The sequence below is a fragment of the Lissotriton vulgaris genome, chromosome 6, assembly GCF_964263255.1.
Source record: "Lissotriton vulgaris chromosome 6, aLisVul1.2, whole genome shotgun sequence".
NCBI lineage: Eukaryota > Metazoa > Chordata > Amphibia > Caudata > Salamandridae > Lissotriton > Lissotriton vulgaris.
In genome coordinates this window covers 313,981,884-314,001,792 of record NC_141694.1, presented here as the reverse complement: position 1 = coordinate 314,001,792, position 19,909 = coordinate 313,981,884, and the positions used below count along the sequence as shown (strand labels likewise).

General features: G+C 43.3%; 1 non-coding gene across 1 annotated transcript; it reads left to right on the top strand.

Moving 5' to 3' along the window:
* The first annotated feature begins 18,794 nt into the window (after positions 1-18,794).
* On the top strand, positions 18,795-18,986 carry LOC147707173 (U2 spliceosomal RNA). The gene has a single exon (XR_015297101.1). It is a non-coding gene; the product is annotated as a U2 spliceosomal RNA (small nuclear RNA).
* The last annotated feature ends 923 nt before the right edge of the window (positions 18,987-19,909 follow it).

The following is a 19,909-nucleotide window of genomic DNA, read 5'->3' as shown; positions in this document are numbered from 1 at the left end:
TTTTGCTGTCCTAAGTTTAAAAGGACTTTAATAACTTTATTAAAAAAAAAAGGAGAATTGCCACAAATCAGCAGATTGTGAGTTTGAATTACTTTTTACCAGTCCCTGGGAAGCCAAAAGAACCATGGAGACTCTGGTTTAAAAGTTTTGAAAGCTACTTGGTTGCCATAGGAGCGGATGAGTACTCTGCAAAGAGAAAAATGGCAATTCTTTACAGTAATTTGGGCAAAGAAGGAAGGCAAATTTTTGACAATTTACCAAATCCACTGCCAGCTTCTGGTAGTGGGGATGCCATGAATGAATATGCTGCGGCAATTTTGAAATTGAATAGGAAGTTCCTTGAACAGCCCAGTGTCATCCTTGAAAGGTTTAATTTTATAAAAAGACGTCAGGAGCAGGATGAGACGTAGAAGAGTTCATTTCTGCACTAAGGAATCTTGCGGCAGAGTGCAAGTTTGGGGCATACTTGGACACGGTTTTAAGAGACCAATTTGTGTACAAATGCTGCCACAAAAAAATACAAGAAAGAATATTGAGCTGCAGAGACCCTTCCTTGTCTGAGGTTTTAGAAATGGCAAAAGGGATTGAGAGGTCAACTGTCTCTTCAAAGTGCATTACTGAAAACATTTCACCTTTTCATCAAACTGACTTGAGTGTGAATGCGGTATATTCCAGAAATAGGCCATTTCAGAGACCATTTCAGAGGAGGTCAAGTGCATTTTGTTTTCGGTGTGGATCTTAAACACACCTTGGTTATAGTCCTGTATGTCCAGCTCATGGGAAAAAGTGTACCTTTTGTCAAAGAAATGGGCACTTTCAATCTGTTTGTCGAAACAGAAAAGGTTTTCAAATTAATAATATTTCTTCCTTTACAGGTGAAGATTCGGATGTTCAGATTATTGACTCTGAAATGAAAAATGCAACCATTAGTTCTGTTGACATTGGTGCTTCTCAAGGGGGTCAACAGAGAAGTTTAGTAAAAAAGGAAATTCTTTCTATTCACTTAGTTTCCATTCTAATGGTTGATTCAATTGGTATAGAACGAGTGAAGGATCCTACTTGTGAGGTGATTGTTGATCACATAGCAATTGATATGATGGCAGATTCAGGCGCACCCATGACAATTATATCAGATGTTTTATTTAATACACACTGGTCTTGTAAAGTTACACTTGAACCTTTGGATGTCATACCAAAGGGATATGGGGGAAAAGAGATTGATATGTGGGGTTTCTTCATAACGAGTGTGACTTGTTTGGGCAGGAGTATTTATACAAAAGTTTATGTGGCCACTGATGGGAAATGCATTGTGGGTTGGCAGGATCTTGCCAAGATGGGCCTCAAGCTCGTTCCTGGATCTGAATTTCCTGCACAGATAAACGAAGAAAGTAACTTTTGCTCAGTTAATTCTGTTGATGTGGGAATTGTAAACAAAATTGTTTCTGAGTTTCCAGAAGTTTTTAATGATTCTGTTGGCATGATCTAAAATTATGAACATCGTATTCGCCTTAAGCCTAATGCGGTCTCTGTGATACATAAGTTGAGGAATGTACCTCTTAGTGTGAGGGAGGATTTGAAGAAAGTGTTAATGAAGATGGTAGAAGAAGGAATAATTGAAGCTGTGGACTCATCTTTGTGGGTCAGTCCGATTGTGGTCGTAAAAAAAAGGACTCAAGTATTCGTTTATGTGCTGACCGTAGGTCGTTAAAGTTAAACCAAAACATCTTAATTGACTGTTATCCTTTGCCAAGGAGCTTCTCACTGGAATTACGGAGTCCAAATTGTTTACGCTTTTGGATTTGAGGAGTGCATATCACCAAATTCCTTTGACGTAGTGCTCAGCGGAGCTCACCACATTTATAACCCCTTTTGGGGCCTTCAAATACTTGAGGCTCCCTTTTGGGTTGGCGAGCGCCGCGAGCGTATTTAAAAAATTTATGGATAGTGTTTTGTGTGATATTAAGGGTGTCCAGGCGTATCAGGCCGATGTCTTGATTCATTCAAAGAGTGTTGATGAGCATATCAGGGATCTGCGAGTTGTTTTGACACGTTTCAGAGATGTTGGCATTACTCTTGGTGAAAAGAAATGTAAATTATTTGTAGAGGAATTGGACTATTTGGGTCATTCGATTTCGACTATGGGTATTAAACCTAAACTTTCACTTACCCAAGCTATCTCAAATGTGCCCGTACCAGGTAATAAGGATGCTTTGAGATGTTTTCTCGGTCTCCCTGAGTATTATTCTAGGTTCGTCATGAACTATTCCCAGTTGGTTCAACCCCTTAGAGTGTTAATTAAAAAGGATATTGCATTTTTGTGGAATGCAGAAGCGGATATAGCCTTCAATAACATCAAGAAGGTAATTGTGAATTCGCCTCCGTTATCATCTTTTACGCCAGGTCTGAAGTGTGGTATTTATGTGGATTCAAGTCAGAAGGGCCTTGGTGCTATTCTCTGTCAGTGGAATGGTTCTTTGGAACATACTATTGGGTTTGCATCTAGGTCACTTAACAGCGCTGAGTGCAACTACAGTACCATCGAAAGAGAGGCTCTTGCGTGGGTGGTTGAAAAGTTTAAGGTCTACATTTGGGGTTCTCACTTTTTGCTTTATAGTGGTCATAAGCCCTTGTTACATCTTTTGAACGGAAATGGCACTGTAAAAGCTTCTTCGAGGTTGGTGAGAATTCTTTCCAAGTTGCATGAATTTAACTTTAGTATTCACCATATTGCTGGAGGTAAGAACATGAGAGCTGAGGTTGCCTTTTGATAATAATGATAATGTGCTGGAGGATGATGTTGAGTGTGTTGTGGCCTCTTAAGAAGACTTGGTGTTTTCTCCACTGTCTATTTCAGAGGAGGATTGGTTTAAATGCTATTCGGATGATGATGTTCTTGTGGCTGTGAAGAATTTGATAGTATCAGGTTGGCCCAGGATACGTTCCCTTCCTGCCCCTTTGAAGTCTTTTGTCAGGTCTTTTGTGCAGGTATCTGGGGAATTAACAATAATTAATGGAGTTATTTTTAGGGGGGGATCGATGTGTTCCTCCTTTAGCCTTGCGTAAGAAGTTGCTTTTGGCAGCTCACCAGGGTCATTTAGGTGTCGGTGGGACTTCATGTAAGTTGAAGGAACATTTCTGTTGGCCTGCCATGGAGAGAAATGTAAATGAATGAATTGACGCTTGTAGTACTTGTTTGGTGTCAGATAAACACTGGAAGTTACAGAATTTACCGCTGCACAATGTTCCAGTTCCTGAAGAGGCATGGGACAAGTTGGCCATTGATTTTTCCGGTCCGTTTGAGATTCTTTCGCAATCTCAGCGTTACATAGTTTCAATTGTGGAGTATCATTCAAAGTGGTTTGATTTTGATTTTTGTGCAAATCCAGATTCAGTGTCAGCAATACGTTTCTTGAAACGAGTTTTTAGGACAGAGGGTCCTCCAAGAGAAATTGTTAGTGACAATGGTTCACATTTCTGTTCTGGTGCCATGGAAGAGTTTTTAAAGGGGTTTGATGTGAAATATTTAAGGGTTGCTCTTTATTCTCCCTCGTCAAATGGTTTGATTGAGCGTATGGACAGGTTTTTGAAGGAGGGCATTCAGACTGCAACTTCATGTAGTATGGATGTTGAGAATTTTTTAAGGGAAAAGTTTGGGCATACTTAGTTACTCCTCATTCTACTACAGGCATATCCCCTTTCAGGCTATTGAAAAAGAGGAATCCACATGGTATTGTCTCTCCCTCCTGGATTAAGGATTTGGCTTCAGAAAAGACTAAATGTATAGCCTGTTCAGACAAATTAGTTGTTAAAAGTAATGTTGAAAGACAACAGGAAGGGCAGAAGCGGAACTTTGATTCTAAAGTAATTTCAGTTCCAGAATCATTTGTAGTTGGTGATTGGGTTATGGTGAAGACTGTTGATAGAGTGAAGAAGGGTTTGTCAAAGTTTTCACTTCCAACTCAGGTTCTCAAAGTATCTAAAGGATCACTGTTTCTAGATAAAAGAGGGTGGCGTAACAAACGTGCTGTTGTAAAGTTAACATCTGAACAGGCTAGGAAGGTTCTTAGAACTAAGCATGGTGATGAGAGCCCCTCCTGTTCCTTTTATGATTTTACAACTCAGCTGGAAGCTCCAGTTTTAAATGATGTTCCTTTACCTGCTCAAGATATGTTGAGTGATGTTTCTTTTCCTTCTCAAGACATTTTAGAAAATGCTGAAGCTTCATGTTCTTCCTTCCCCTCTCCCTCTTCGGATTTGCCATCTAGGTCTCATAGGAATTGTTTGTTTCCTTCACGCTTTAGAGATTTTTATTTAAGTTAAGTTTGCTTGTAATTTCTTTATTTCTTTATTTTGTGGGGAGGGAGGAGATGTAGAGTGCTTAGAGTTATTTGTTCTGTTCTTTGATGTTACTTGCACGTGCAGTTAGTTCTGACAGCTCACAGGTGCTGTATGATCTGTATTTGTGGTCGCGCATCTCTTGAAGAATGTTTATCTTCAAGAGATGCATTTCTCGAGGCGTCTTCAACCAGTAGCTTCCAACTGTGGCTTTAGGCACTTATGCAGTTGGAGGTTGCTGAGTGCAGACGTGCTCCTGTGGATACGCTGACTTTGTGGAAATAAATCTTTCTATTCAACCTGTTCGCCTCCTGACTGTTCCTGCATATAAGTGATCCTTTCCACTTCATACCCTCCCTTGGGTGCTACTCTATGCACTTCCGTTGTTACCTGCATAGAAATTAAAGCAAAATGAACTGACAAATACGTCAGTTCGTGTGTTTACATTTCTGGGGCCTGGAGAGGCACAACGCAGCTTTTCTCTCCTCCTGTGTGCTGGTGCTGGGAGGTCGCCGCCCTAGGATGCACCTGCAGGAAAGACTACTCTTGGTGGCAGCAAGCTTGGAAGAAAGGTCCTTCCTTTTGGTCTGGAGATGACAGCAACCGGAACAGTGGAGTGGCAGTTATGGTGGCGAGCAGGAAGGAGAGTATTCTTGATTCCACAGTTCTCAAACCAGGGAGATCACTAAGGGTAAAGGCACTTTTCCAGGGCGCTACCTTTACTTTACTGAATACATATGCTCCTGCTGATAAAGAAGAACGAATGCATCTCTTTGAAAATGTTTGCAGAAGGGCATGTTTGACCAGAGGGAGTTTGATTTGGGCAGGAGATTTTAACACCGGTTTAACTTGTAAAGATACAGGGAGTAGACGTCCTATTGAAAAAGCAGGCCATGCTCTCAAGGATATTGTGGGTGACTTTCATCTAACTGATGCTATTTTACAGACTAATCCTGGGGCTGGGAGGCAGACTAGGCCTCAAGCTGGGGGAGATGGGAGTAGGGATGATGTAAGTTCTTTTACTTGCCATGGTCCAGACTGATCATTGAGGTCCAGGATTGATTTTTTGTTGATATCAAATAACTTGAAATGTACAAAATGTGCACTTGAACCGCTTTTCTTTTCAGATCACATGGCAATAAAGCAGAAATAGTTTTGGACAATGTGCAAATACATGGTAAAGGTGTTTGGAAGTTGAATGTCTTTTGAAGGATGAAGGGCTGAAGAAGCTATTTTCTGAACGTTTTGAGGGTTGGAAAACTTGGACTGACTGGTGGTTGTGGTTCAAGGTGAGAATTGGTGAGTTTTTTTTTTAGAGAGGAAGGTAGAAAGCTGGCAAAAGACAGGATGCGCTATTTGAATGTGTTACAGGGACGCTTGCAGAGATTGTATGATTCAGAAAAGGGGGTGAAGAATTGGCCTGGTAGTTTAGTCTGCCCTGTTCCCATGATGCACTGGGCCAGGGACAGACTGATTTGTATATAGCCAGGTTCTGAACTGGGATGGTGCAGTGAGATAAATAACGGTGATGGATCAAGCCCTGATCTTTGGACTGTGTAAGAGTGGTCTGCTTAATTAAGACACTGTTCATCACCACCCCCTTTTCTGAATCGTTTTTGGCCACTATAGGTGTGGCAGGGTATACTCAGACATGAGTCCCTTTCTCACTGCACCATCAGGATTCAAGCAAGCCGGGCCGAAGACGGCTGAAATGCCAGAAACCGGTCTCCGGTAGCTTGCCTCCTTTCTGGTGAAGAATTGGCTTGGTAATTTAGTCTGCCCTGTTCCCATGATGCACTGGGCCAGGGACAGGCTAATTTGCATATAGCCAGGTTCTGAACTGGGATGGTGCAGTGAGATAAATAACGGTGATGGATCAAGCCCTGATCTTTGGACTGGGTAAGAGTGGTCTGCTTAATTCAGACACACTGTTCATCACCACCCCCTTTTCTGAATCGTTTTTGACCACTATAGGTGTGGCAGGGTATACTCAGACATGAGTCCCTTTCTCACTGCACCATCAGGATTCAAGCAAGCCGGGCCGAAGACGGCTGAAATGCCAGAAACCGGTCCCCGGTAGCTTACCTCCTTTCTGGTGAAGAATTGGCTTGGTAGTTTAGTCTGCCCTGTTCTCATGATGCACTGGGCCAGGGACAGACTGATTTGCATATAGCCAGGTTCTGAACTGGGATGGTGCAGTGAGATAAATAACGGTGATGGATCAAGCCCTGATCTTTGGACTGGGTAAGAGTGGTCTGCTTAATTCAGACACTCTGTTCATCACCACCCCCTTTTCTGCAGAGATTGTATGGCATGATCAGATTGGGCATGAATGTTGTGAAAGAAGTGAGAGACTTGGAAGAAGAGATTGAAAATATATATTTGAAGCGTCTGGATGTAGTTAAGTCCCTTGCCAGAGCTGAATGAGTAGATTGAAATGAAAAATGCTCACGCTATTTTTTAAAGAAAGTAATAGAGGAACAAAGAGCAGCAGATGGATGGAAGGACAGTCAGGGAAGGTTGCAGAATACTAAGAAAGGCATTGGTGACGTGTTCAGTTTTTTGAGGATTTAGACTGAGGAATTTGTCAGTCCATCTGAGTCAGCGGCTTCACTGGCAGTGATACAGGACACACTGACTTTGAAGCGAAGCAGAGCCTAGTGAAAGACTTCTTACTGGAGGAGCTTGACATAGCTATGAATTCCTTTGACAATGGAAAGTTGCCCGCTGCAGATGGACTTCCTATTGAGTTCTATAAAGAGTTCTGGCCGATCTTGAAGGACTCAGTACTGGAAGTCTGTTGAGAGCGGAAATTCTTGGTGAAACACCCAAGACATTCTGTGAAGGAATCATTGTTTTATTGCACAAGAAGGGTGATAGAGCGGAGTTGAAAAATTGGCGGCCTATCACCTTGCTGAATACTGATTACAAATTGTACAAAGTTTTGGACTCTGAGGATGGGTGAAAATATTTCTGATCTCATTTCTCTAGACCAAGTGAGTGCTGTTAAAGGGAGACTGATTTCAAATTGTTTGGCTCTCATTAGAGACTCTATTTAATTCCAAATAGACAGGCATTCTCCTTTGGCTTTGTTGAGTCTTGACTTCGAAAAAGCTTATGAAAAAATGTCTCATAACTTTTTATGGCAAGTATTGGCTGCAATAGGTTTCCCTTTATTGTTCATCCAGTGGCTGCGATGGATCTATGAGGCCTCCTCTACTAGTAAAGTGTTATACAATGGTTGGTACTTTAGGGAATTTAATGTGCAGAGTGGAGTGAGGCAGAGTTGTCCTATGTCTCCCACGTTATTTGTTTGTGCTATTGAATGTCTCAGTAAAATGATTCAGGGGGATACACGTATTTCTGGGGTTCATATACCTGGGAGTGGCGGACAATCTGTAACGGTGACATGCACCAACAAAACGTTTTGCAATTCCTTATTAGCGATTTTTAAGGAATCGCAAATAAGGAATCGCAAAACGGGATGCAACAAGAAAATAGCGATTTACTAAGGAATCGCTAAAAATCGCAGAAATAATTGCAATATCGCAATTTGCGAAATCGCAAATTGCGAGGTCGCCCGTTGATGCATATTGATGATGTCAGAACCAGGAACTGTGCCCTCCAAGCCTCATTCTGAAACAGGAAGTGTGCTCTGAGAGCCTCATTTTCACTCCAGGAGCACAGAGAGAGGAGGGAGCTGGTACTGGGAGCAAGAGAGGAGTGTGTCTGATTAATAAAACCTGTAAGGTACACAAAATGGAGCCTGCAGAAACTGTTGAGGACTCTCAAAGTGGCAGAAAAAGAAAACTTAAGTTTTCAGAAACAGAAATTGAAGTCCTGATTGAGGGAGTTGTACACAGCAATGAGAAGCTGTTTGGGAAGGCTTCTCTCATGGTGCCGGAGCAGGAGAAAAGGAGAATATGGCTCATGATACAAAGCAGAGTGAACGCAATTGGGGTCACTCATCGTACCATCGACGAACTGAAAAAAAGGCGGTACGATTTGCGCAGTAGGACCAAGGTGCGCATCGCAGACCGCTTGAAGGATGCGCTACTAACTGGAGGAGGGACACCACCACACACCGGAAACACTCCCATGGAGGATTTAATTGAGACCACAATCCAGAGAGAAGCTGTTGTCGGTGTGACGCTGCTGGATACCTCCGGAGTAGCACACACATCCCAAGGTAAGAGGAATGCATGTGTACATTGTCCCTATCACTGCAGTGTGAATGGTAGCTCTGCATAGCGCACACGCAAGTAGTGAAACATTAACATCACTTTCAATAGTATAGCAAGTGCATCATGGGAGATGTATTTTGGTCAAGCAGTTCCAGTCACAGACACACATATTATTTAAACCAATTCCAAAAGTGTAGTAACTGTGCCAAAGAATTAATGTTTATTCATGTTACAACAGTCACATAACCTAAAAAGCATACATTAATGCTGTTATGCACTGTTTAACCTCACAGATGCAGAACATGGTGAGGCCGGGGACAATGATGTCCAGGACATCCAGCTCAGCAGCGCCTCTGAACCTGAAAACACACCAGCTTTGCAAAACATCCAATCACGTGTCCCACAATCCCGTAGGACACCTGTCCAAAGTTTGGTACCCTATTACACAGATGATGAGGCTGATGCAGCACCTCATGTCAGCAACCCACGAAGTACTAATGCCACAAGTAGATCATCCTTCAACCGGAGAGGCAATTCAAGGTTGACAAGGAGACGACGCAGAGCACGAAGGCCACAGCAGGTGGAACAGTTGAATGAGGTCTGGGGTGGCTTGGAGGGACAGATGCTTCGTTCACATCGCCTGCAGGCAGAAAACACTAGATTAATCAAGGCCGAAATTGCCAAAATGTCAGGTAACCTAGCTGTGCTTGCCACTAGTCTCCAGGAAATGACAAGAGTCATGCAGGAGGGTCAAATAGCACACAATGCACAGCATCAAGAACTCATGCAGCAACTGAAAATGCAAGTGGCGTCCAATAACACACTGGCCACAGCAACAGCTATGTTGTCACGTAGAATATCAACAATGCAAACCGAAATGTCCAATGATAATAGTGATGTTGCTACAGGATTACAGCAAGTCACAAACGCAGTCGAGATGGTGACTGCATCTACAAGTGGTGGAGACATCCCTGCACCAAATGTAATCAGTGAGGGTGCCTCAGGCATGATCAATACACCAATGCCAATTGTTAATGAGGCTAGACGGTCAAACGCAGTGCCATCACATCCAGACCCAGCCTAGGGCAAGAAGATGCTGCTGCCGAGAGGCGTCTCGGTGTTCGGGGCAAGAAACGCTAGGCTCCCATGCACAAATCCTGTTGAGATGGTGAATGAACCATTCTCACATTGTGACCTCATCACGGACTGACAAGTATTTTAATTTATTTTGAAATAGTAAATGTTGTTGGCTACAAAAGTGTGCCCCAAGTCACTTTTAAAGTGCGCCTCTGTTTCCAGGTCACATACTCTTCTTATTAAAAATTACTTTGCAAACCATACTGTCTTCGTGTCATCATTACTCACCTTAAAAGTAATTTTGTGTAATCTCCATTCTGCGTCTGCGTCCTTCTGCTGCGTCAGATCCTTGTTGGGCACGTTGGTGAAGGATTGGCTAGTTTTCATCCTCAGAGTCACTGTCAGAAAGGTCGATTTCCAGGCCTCCCTTTGTCGCTATGTTGTGCTGCATGGCACATGCTGCCACAATATTGCAGCATTGCTCTGGGTTGTATTTCATTTCTCCTCCTGTCTTATGTAGGCGTCTGAATCTGCTCTTTAGTAGCCCAAATGTTCTCTCTATCACATTCCTTGTTGAGATATGTGCTGCATTGTATCTTCTTTGGGTGGCTGTTACAGGATTGAGATAAGGTGTCATGAGGTAATTGTGCAAGGCGTATGCGCGGTCGCCTACATGCGAGAATAGAAAATATGTCAACTATGTGTTTCAGATATGCATTTGTGACAAGTTTGTAATGCTGTGTAGCACATATTTACCTGGCAAATGTCCCTCTCCAAAGTCGCCCCTTGCAAGTCGGGTCTGCATGCGACTTTGCCCGAAGATGTATGAATCATGTGCACTGCCAGGAAATTGCGCAACAATGTCTGTTATGATGGTTTTGGCATTACACACAACCTGAATGTTGAGGGAATGGTAGCATTTCCTATTTCTATACAAATATTCCTGTGTAGCTGGGTGCAATCTATACAACCAATTACTTGTGGGAAGCCAGCTATTTGATAAAATTCCTGCTTAGTCTTAGCTAGGTCATGGGCTGAGGTTGGAAAACGTATATGTGCATGTATCCGGGGCATCATGGCATCAAGAAACGCTTTCAACATTCTTGATAATGCACTTTGTGAGACACCTCCGGCTACTGCAACTACTCCCTGAAAACTGCCTGATGCCAGTAGGTGTAGGCAACATAATATTTGTACGTGCGTTGGGATAGCTTTGGTCCTATGTGTCTGTCTTTGAAGAATGGGGTCCAATTCATTAATTAGATCATGTATCATTTGTCCATTCAGCCTATACTTATTGTATATTTCGTCATCCTGCTGCCCAAGCAAAGTTATGCGCACTCTGAATATGCGTTCATTGATTCGCTTCCTTCCCTGTCCAGCACCTAGCAGCCGCATCCTCCTCGCCATCAGGTACAGACCAGCCATTTTGAGCTCTGGGGCCTTGTGTGGGTGTGTTTTATACATTTTCAGTTGGTTTGCAGGTGTTTCAGGTTTGAATTTTATTTTTACCACCTGGTTGTGTCCCTTCTTAATTTGCAAGTGCAAAATTGCGATTTTTGAGAAAATCGCAATTAGCGATTTTTTTATGCATATCAATTGCGATTCCTTATTTGTGAATCAGTAAATGCGATTCGCAGATAAGGAATCGCAATTGTACTCAGAATATTTTTTGCGATTTCTCATTTTTTGCGATTATTTTGCGATTTTCACAAATATTTGGATGATGCATTCTACACTGGCAATTGCGAACGCAATTGCTCTGAAATTGCGATTCGCATCATTTGCGAATTCGCAAACGCTTGATGCGTGTGCCTGTAAAAGTACAACTATGTATGGATGATATTACACTTTTATGTACTAATAGATTGTCTGTAAGAACTGCTTTGGATGAAGTTGACACTTATTGCAAAGGTTCTGGCTCTAAACTCAATGGTCATAAGTCTCAATGCATGCTTTATGCGAAGTGGGAGGAGAATCCTTGTCCCGAAATCAAATGAATGGAGGACGCTGTAACAGTGCTGGGAGTCAAGTTTGACACAGAAGGCCAAGGAAAGAAGAACTGGAAGGAGAAGATTCAACAAGTTTCCAGGACTCTTGGATTATGGTCATTGAGGGACTTGTCTTTTGAGGGGAGGGTTTTTGTAATAAAGTTTGTTTTACTTGGCTGCAATGTTTCATCCACCGCGAAGAGTACAAGTGATGCTGGCACGGAAATTTGCTCTTTTCTTCTGGAAAGGTGCAATGGAGCCATTGGGGAGAGACATTCTGTACAAGCCAAGGAGTGCAGAGGGAATTAACTTACCTGATCTGTGACATATCCTTCATTTGTATTTTGTTGTAGTTCATTTACACATGTTTTTCTTTGCCAAGCCGAAGCGGGGCTTTTGTGAAATATAACCTAGGTTTTGTTCTAAGGTCACTGAATATGTGAACAGCAACAACTGTTTCTCCCCTTGCTTTTTCATCACCTGAATGTTATGGTTTGGTGAAAAGTTTTTTGGCTACTTATCAAATGCAAATGCTAGAATCTTTTTGTTGGACATAGTTTAAAATAGTGTCTGCTTTTGTGTCCAGAGAGAGGAGAGGTGAGACAACCCAATAAAGCTTGGGCACATACTAACAGTATAGGGTTTTTGGCGCCAGCAAGGGGATTAGTTTATCCAAGTAATTATCAGATTCAGATTGGTGTTATTAATACTTACAAAATCCAATCAATCAAATCAATAACTGTTGTAATTTATTTCAAATCGTAATTTTCTGACAATCAAATGAAATAGTCAAAATAGAGCTGAGAAACACAGAACAATCTTTTTTTGAAAAAAAATATTTTTTATATCATTACTTAACTCATAGGGTACATACCAACATTTTAAAGTTGATCACAATGCTTTACAAATGAACAAGGACTTTAAAAATTCTTCCTATATTTCATTTGAAAAACGTCCAATCCTGGATAAAATAGCAGGTGATATCTATTTCTCTTAAACAAAACAGTCACCTTATACAAATAATCATGAACAAAGAAATGGACTATGTAGTCGACGTTTCGGTCTTGAGTTGTGTTAATCCATTAGATCTTCGTCAGGACAACACAGTGTGCATATAGCAGTCTTCGCAGTATGGGCCTTTTGTGACCTTGAATATTTTCAAAGCGGTCAAATGACTCATTGATAGTCCTGATGTTAAGAAATGCTGTTCCGGCGTGGTGCGTAAAGACTCCTACGCACCATGCCGGACAGCATTTCTGAAATTGGAAGCATTAAGTGCTATAAGAAAAAGAAAAAAGGACGATTGATCATCTGTTCAAATTTAGTCCTGTGGGCAATCAAAATCAGATTAACATCACTTCATGGTATGATCATGCCATGATGAAAAATGACTTTTTGAGCATGACAATTTTATGGGAAGCGAGGAAGAATTTTTCACACGCTAACAAACATTTTTTAGGTAGAACAAGGAACAAGTGCAGAGATGACTGAGGATAAAATATAACGTCACTATGATGATTAAATACCTTTTTATAATGGCTATCACAATAGCCACTTTAAATGTAAGAGACCTGAAACAAACTTCAAAAAGTACAGCTATTTTGGAATAATGCAAAAATCTACACAGACATAATTTGACTCCAGGAATGTTACTTACCCTTTAATTACAATTACTCATTCCTGCAGGAAGAATGGGAGTTTGGCCCTTCCGTTTGGTCGGGGAGAGGCAACAAAAATGCTGGCATAGTTTTCCTTATTAAAAGCAACGCCTTCACAATACTTAAACAGGGATGCATTGAGCACGGTAGAGCCTTTTTTTTCTAACTGTGAGTTATCAAGGTAACATCTTCCGCAACTGTAATATTTATGGGCATGCAACCAAAAATAATAAGAACGAGCTCATGGAAAATCTCTAACAATGTATAGTAGAATCATTCTAATTTTGATCTCTAAAGGTATTGCTTCGATTTCGTGCACAACTCGGTGTGAAGGAGGGAGAGGAAAGTGATCTTTATGGTGTATGAAGTGCTTAAGAAGGAACATATTATGGCAGAGCGAGCTATTGACTGTATCCAGTATTTTTCCAACAGTGGCATTTTCTAAGTCACTTTCTCGAGTTAGTCGATATGCCAGAACGTGTTACAGGCAACACAGAAAAATCATGAGCATCGGGGGCTCCAGGGGCTCTCTTTTACCTCCATGTAGCACCAAAGGAAATGGTACTTGTGGTCCACATGTATTATCCTTACACAGACCCACGCCTTATTGAGGTATTCCTTGAGAAGTACAGCACTACAATAAAAATTTAAATATATATGGAATGGCAAGCAGCGCTACCATGTCACTTTAAAATCTGACCCGGAGGTCATTGGGGGATTGGCCCACCCACCACAGACCTTCGCACTGGGCCCAAACAAAGGTTTATTTGTGTATTCCGGACAGCCCCTTTTTTGCAGGCTATGCCAACAGTTTGGGCATTCAAAAGACCAATACTCAGGTATGGTGAGCAGAAATTGCAGAGGCACTGATCACAAGACAATCCAGTGCTCTGCTCCTAAGAAGTGTAACCTTTTTTTGCAGCAACTCCCACCTGTTCAAAGCCTGCCCCAAGGGACGTTTTTCCTATGCTACAGCAGCAGGCTCTGGGAACGTGGCCCCCTTTCACACCCCTCTGCCAACTCACAGCGCAACTGAGACCTTGGGTGTTGCAGATGGGTAGCGGCCTCAGACTTCACAGACTACGAGATAATGGGAATTTTTGATGCCATTCCTTTTTACAGGTGTAGTATGGGCTCAGAGGAGGACGAGGAACATGCAGGGTCCTTGGTTGAAGCAGGCATTCACGACGAGGATGATATTGTGGATACTGATGATGAGCGGCAGCGCAGAGGAGGGTCAGGAGTGTAGAGACATTGCGAGCGATAAGCAGGCGGCACTAGAAGGGCACGTGCAACGCAATAAGAGCAACCGCAAAGCAAACACAGTGGAACACAGCGGAAAGCTTTGCCTATTCCAGACCTATGGTCATAGAACCTATCCCATCCGACACATCAGAGCACATAGACCCCTCAGTGATCATTCGCACAGCAGAGGAAGGTGCTGCTGTGGAGGAGATAAGACAGGGCAGTGCGCAACCTGATAAAGGCAGCGGAGGTGGCAGCTACTACCTTAGCCACAGTGGGGGCAAGCGTGCAGCACACTTACAATGACAATCAGGAGGGGTGGTCAGTACAAAGGGTTAATCAATGCAAATCAAAAGCAGTAAAACCCTTGGCAGAATCTTCCCGCTCCACCCAGAATAAGAGGCGGCCCTCATCCCAGTAGCAGCGCTCCCGGGGAAGGGGATTAGACCCTCTCCTTGACCTCTCAGACTCTGAGGAGGTACACAACGATGCAGTCAAAGTGGTGAAGGTTGGTGCCAGCCAGGTTCTAGAGAACACTCCGATCCTGGAGGGCTTATTCTCAGACCACTTCACTAAGGGAGGGCCAGGAAGTGGTACTAGAATGTGAGGATGGTGGTTTTGTGGTAGACTCAATTATGGGTTTCATCTTCTGTGCTTTCATTATGGCAGTGTCAATCGCCTCCTGCAACGTGAGGGCATGCATGGGCACTGAGCTTAGCGGAACCATGGTGCTAGATTTTTGAGAAAATATGCATGCAGATGTTATTTGTTTGCAGGAATGCTATTTATCCTTCAGACCTAACTACCTTTTTTTACAGAAATGTTGGACTAAGGGCCCCTCAGTTTGGTCTGGAGGTTCCCTAAAAACTGATGGAGTAGTGCTTCTATTTCAGCATAAGCACTGGCAGCTTCTAGATGAAAGAGTGCTATGCCCAGGACGTTCGGTCCTGGTAACTATGCTCCTAGATCGTAATCCAAAAAGGATATGTAGTGTATGGGCCTACGAAGAAAGCGGAACGTAAACACTTCTTGTATTTATTTAAGCCTTTCCTTGCAGGTGCTACACCGCTTGTCTTGACAGGCGATTTTAATTGCATTCTACATCATAAAGACCGACAGGGGACACAAACAAGCTATACACTGGATGTCATTTCCAAGGTACTTAGGTCACTGGTACACAATCTAGATCTTTATGATACAAATAGGAAACACCACCTTCCGGGCACGGGTTTTACGTGGGAGGCAGACCACAGGAAAACCAAGTCCAGAATCGACTAAATCTTTGCTTCCAAATCCTTGGTAGCAGAGTCCTGCTCTAAAGAACCTGCTCCGTTCTCCGATCATCAGGTGGTATGTGCCAAACTCTCAGTACCACAAAAAATTCAATGAGGCCCGGGTTCATGGAAGCTGAACACTCAGCTTCTGCTTGACAAGCAAATATGCATCAAATACCGGTCCTGCTATGATAAATGGTGGGGACACAAGCAAGGTTTTGCCTTAGGATACAGGTGGTGGAGGTGGGTTAAACTTAAAACACAAACTTTTTTTCAATTGCAGGGGAGGCTACGCAAAAAAGAGGAATGGGCAGAATTTCAAACATTACAACGTCGCCTGGTCCTAGCACTCCAGCTGTGCGCAGCAGGTAAAGGAGGAAGGGAGGGAGATAAAAAACGAAATGAACACCTGGTTACAACATAAGAGTAAGGCTATCATTTTCCAATCACGAGTGCGCCATTTCCAAGATGATGAAAAATGACCTCCTTTTTCTTTAAAACAGCTGGAAAGGCTCACAAACTAATGTCTACATTGCAATCTCCCAGTGGGGTGCGGGAACACGGTGTTGAAGCTTGCCTGCAGATTGCTTTTGATTTTTATAAAGGTTTATACACTGCTCCTGGCGGGCTCCAATAGGCACACAGAGCGGAGACATACTCCGAGTCAGTCACTAATATTTTCACACAAGACCAGAGGGACTAAATGGGAGATCAGTTTACTGGGGAAGAGTTCCTCAGTGCTTTGAGTTCCGCGCCCTGTGGTTCTAGCCCAGGTATTGATGGCCTAACCTGGGAATTTCACCATACCTTTTAGGGTTTATTGTGTACTGATTTCATGTCTATGATCACACAATCCTTTGACAACAACACTTTTCCCAATGATTTCTCTGCAGGCATCATCACATTGATATACAAAAAAGGGTGAGGAGACTTCCTTGCAGAATTGGAGACCTATCTCCCTCCTCAATGTTCACTATAAGCTTATTTCCAAAGTACTGGCAAGGCTGCATGGCCTTACATTCTACGATACACCCAGACCAGACTTGTGCAATCAAGGGGCGTTCAATTGGGGACATCCTCGCTAAAATCAGGGATGTGATATGGTATAACACGGAAGGAAATAGCTTTCTGGGAGTTTTTTGCCTGGATTTTCAGAAAGCCTTTGATCGTGTCTCCCGTGATTTTCTTTTTACAGCCCTAGATCGCATGCAAGAACCTGACAAGACCAGTAACATGATTTGCACCATGTATAAGCATGCTTGTAGCAGAGTAAGCATCAACGGCTACTACACAGAGGAGTTTCCCATGAATGAAAGGGTGAAGCAGGGCTGCCCCTTATCCCCTGCTGTGTTTGTTTGTGCCCTGGAACCATTTCTGTGCCACCTGCGCAGGGTTAAGATGATAAGTGGTGCTTTTGTGCCGGGGCTCTGGAAAGTAGGCCTCAGTAGTGGCCTATATGGATGATGTGACCATTCTTTGCACCAATACTCAAGCAATACGCAGTGCGCTCACATAAGCATCTTTCTTCCAGAAAGTCTCAGGCCTCACCCTGAATGTAGACAAAAGTGTGTGTCTCAGAGTGGGCCCATGGGACAACTTGGACAAACTCCCAGTCCCCATCACCACAGCCCCCACTAAGATCCTAGGTGTTCTCTTTTGCCCAGGGAACCCCACCACTGCCAATTGTAATGAAATATATGGCAAAATAACAAAGAAAGTGTCTCTGTGGTCTACACGCAAACTTACCCTGGAGGGCAAAATATTAATAATTAAAGCGGTTATATTACCCATCATGTTGTATTTGTTCATGGTTTTTCCTCCCACAAAGCCTGTTCTACAGAAATGTACAAAGCTTCTTTTCTCCTTCATATGGCTGCCGAGAATGGAAAAAAGGTGTCGTTCAAAACTTTGCAAACATTGGACTCGTGGGGGAAAGGAATGCCAGATGTTTGTTCCTTCTTTTTTTCCAAACTGCTTTGCCATACAGTGTCTCGAACTGCTGAGGGCCAAATCTAAGTGGCTAACCTTTTTACACAGTATTTTATGGGTGCATGTTTAAGATCTCATGCATTGTTTGTCCCAAGTAATGCAAGACCGCTGGCTCACACTGTACCTCCTTTTTATAAAGGTTTGCAGATTTATTTGAACACTTAAGACTTTAGTTATTTCTCGAGCAGCATGCCAAGATGCCAAAAGATTGAAATTGGCACTCTGCCTTCAGGAGCATACTACAATACTGGACCCTCTGTGCAGCAATCGGCAACAGCCTGGAGCCTTGTGGGGCATCATGGACTGTCTCACAATCATCGAGATCTCGCATGGATGAGTGCACACGGCTGTCTGCCCACCAGAACCTTCCAGCACGGACGAGGTATGACTCCATCAGCCCGCTGCCCCAGGGACAACTGTGCGCAAGATGAAACACTGTATTATCTCTTACGGACTTGTACTTTCACCAAAGCCTTTTGGGCGCTCACGCACCCCTTTCTTGTACATGTGGCTGGTATTTCACACTGTATTATTTTGTTGGTCTCTTCCTTCAACAAAACAGCATGGCACATATTGAACTGCAGTAAAGAGACACTTTGGGACGCCTGTAACCTGCTGCTCTTTTCACACAAAGCCTTGTCCCCTAGACACTGCAAGAATTTATGCTTTGACAAAATTAACACTTACCTCCAAGTCGATATAGGTGCTAGGCGCCCAGCAAGCGTGTGAACTATGGCACACCAAGAACTGGAAAGAGTGGATCACTTAAGGGACAAAATGCTGCACCCTCTTTCTTGACATAACAGCTCTGGCCACCGGGCTTCTAGTCTTTTACGGATTGGCACTTGTATATAGGCCATAAAAAAAGATTTAGCCACAGCCTCCTGCCAACGGGCTATAAGGGATTGGCACTTGTTAACAACACCCGCCAACCGTTAATCTCTTGCTGTTTACTGTACATGTCTAGTTGTGTCAGAAACAATGCACCCAACCGTTTACTTACACTGTAATGTAATATTTTGATACTCTGTATGCACCTTTATCTCTATTAAACGATTTTCAAAACAAACAAAAAAAATTCTGTTTTTTATCTTTTTAATATCTGATATGTCATCTATCTGGGGACAATATATTACATTGATTTTTGGAACAAGGAGATGGAATAGGAGCTTGCTCTGTCCACTCCACACATCAACCTAGTATTGCAGTACCTCCAGGAATGGTGCACTTCCCCACCCGGGGAAAACAATGCTGTTGAAAAATAGACGAGAAAACGAAAGTAGCGCTTCACTACCAAACCCTAAAAAGTGGCGCTATTGTGTTTGCGTGTGAATAAAAGCCACCGTGTCTTGCCTTATTTAATTTATTTGCCACTTTGAGGCCACCGGGCTGTGCGTTATTTATTTATTTATTTATTTAATTTTCGCGTTTTTTAAAACTTTTGTTCTCTTTTTTTCCCTCCTCCACCCAGACGCTGCACTTTGAAAAGAGACAAATGTGGGAAAAAGACTTTTTCCAGCAGCAGAGTTTCATTGGTTTTTGGATCCATTTCACTGGGGAACGAATGGAGGAAGGTTGTATGTAAATGGTTCCCAGCAAGTCAGTAGGAGGGAGGCAGGCAGGCAGGCAGGCAGCAGCAGAGAAGTGGACACTGTCCTTGGCTTCTCGGAGCAAGAACAAGGGGAGCTTGGGGGGGGGGGGGGCTGGTTTTGGGCTCTCCTATTTTCTACTGAGGGAGCCCAACTATAAATTCTGTTGGCTCCTCCTCCCGGCCACCATTTTAGGCTAGGTGACCTGGTGGCCGGGAGCTCAATTAACTTAATAGAATTTTTTCCTTCGTGAGTGTAGGTTTAGTGTTCTTTTGCGGTATGTCGGGTGAAGACTATCGTCTGCTGGAGGCAATTCGCCTTTTGAGCGAGGCGGGACGCTTGGATCTTGTTTTGGGGATGCAGCTGGGCCGCCGCATCCTCAGCGGCAGGCCTCAGCTCGTGTTGCCGCGGTGGTTGCGGCTTGTCAGTCCCCGAAGAGGTTTCGCCGTGAGGCGGTAAGTGATAGGGGCCGCCAGCGCTCTAGGAGAGTGGTACTTGGAACTGTGGTACCGTTGCAAGCAGGAGCGGTTTTATCTAGTCAGGCTGGGGTGGGGGAGGGAGGGGGGG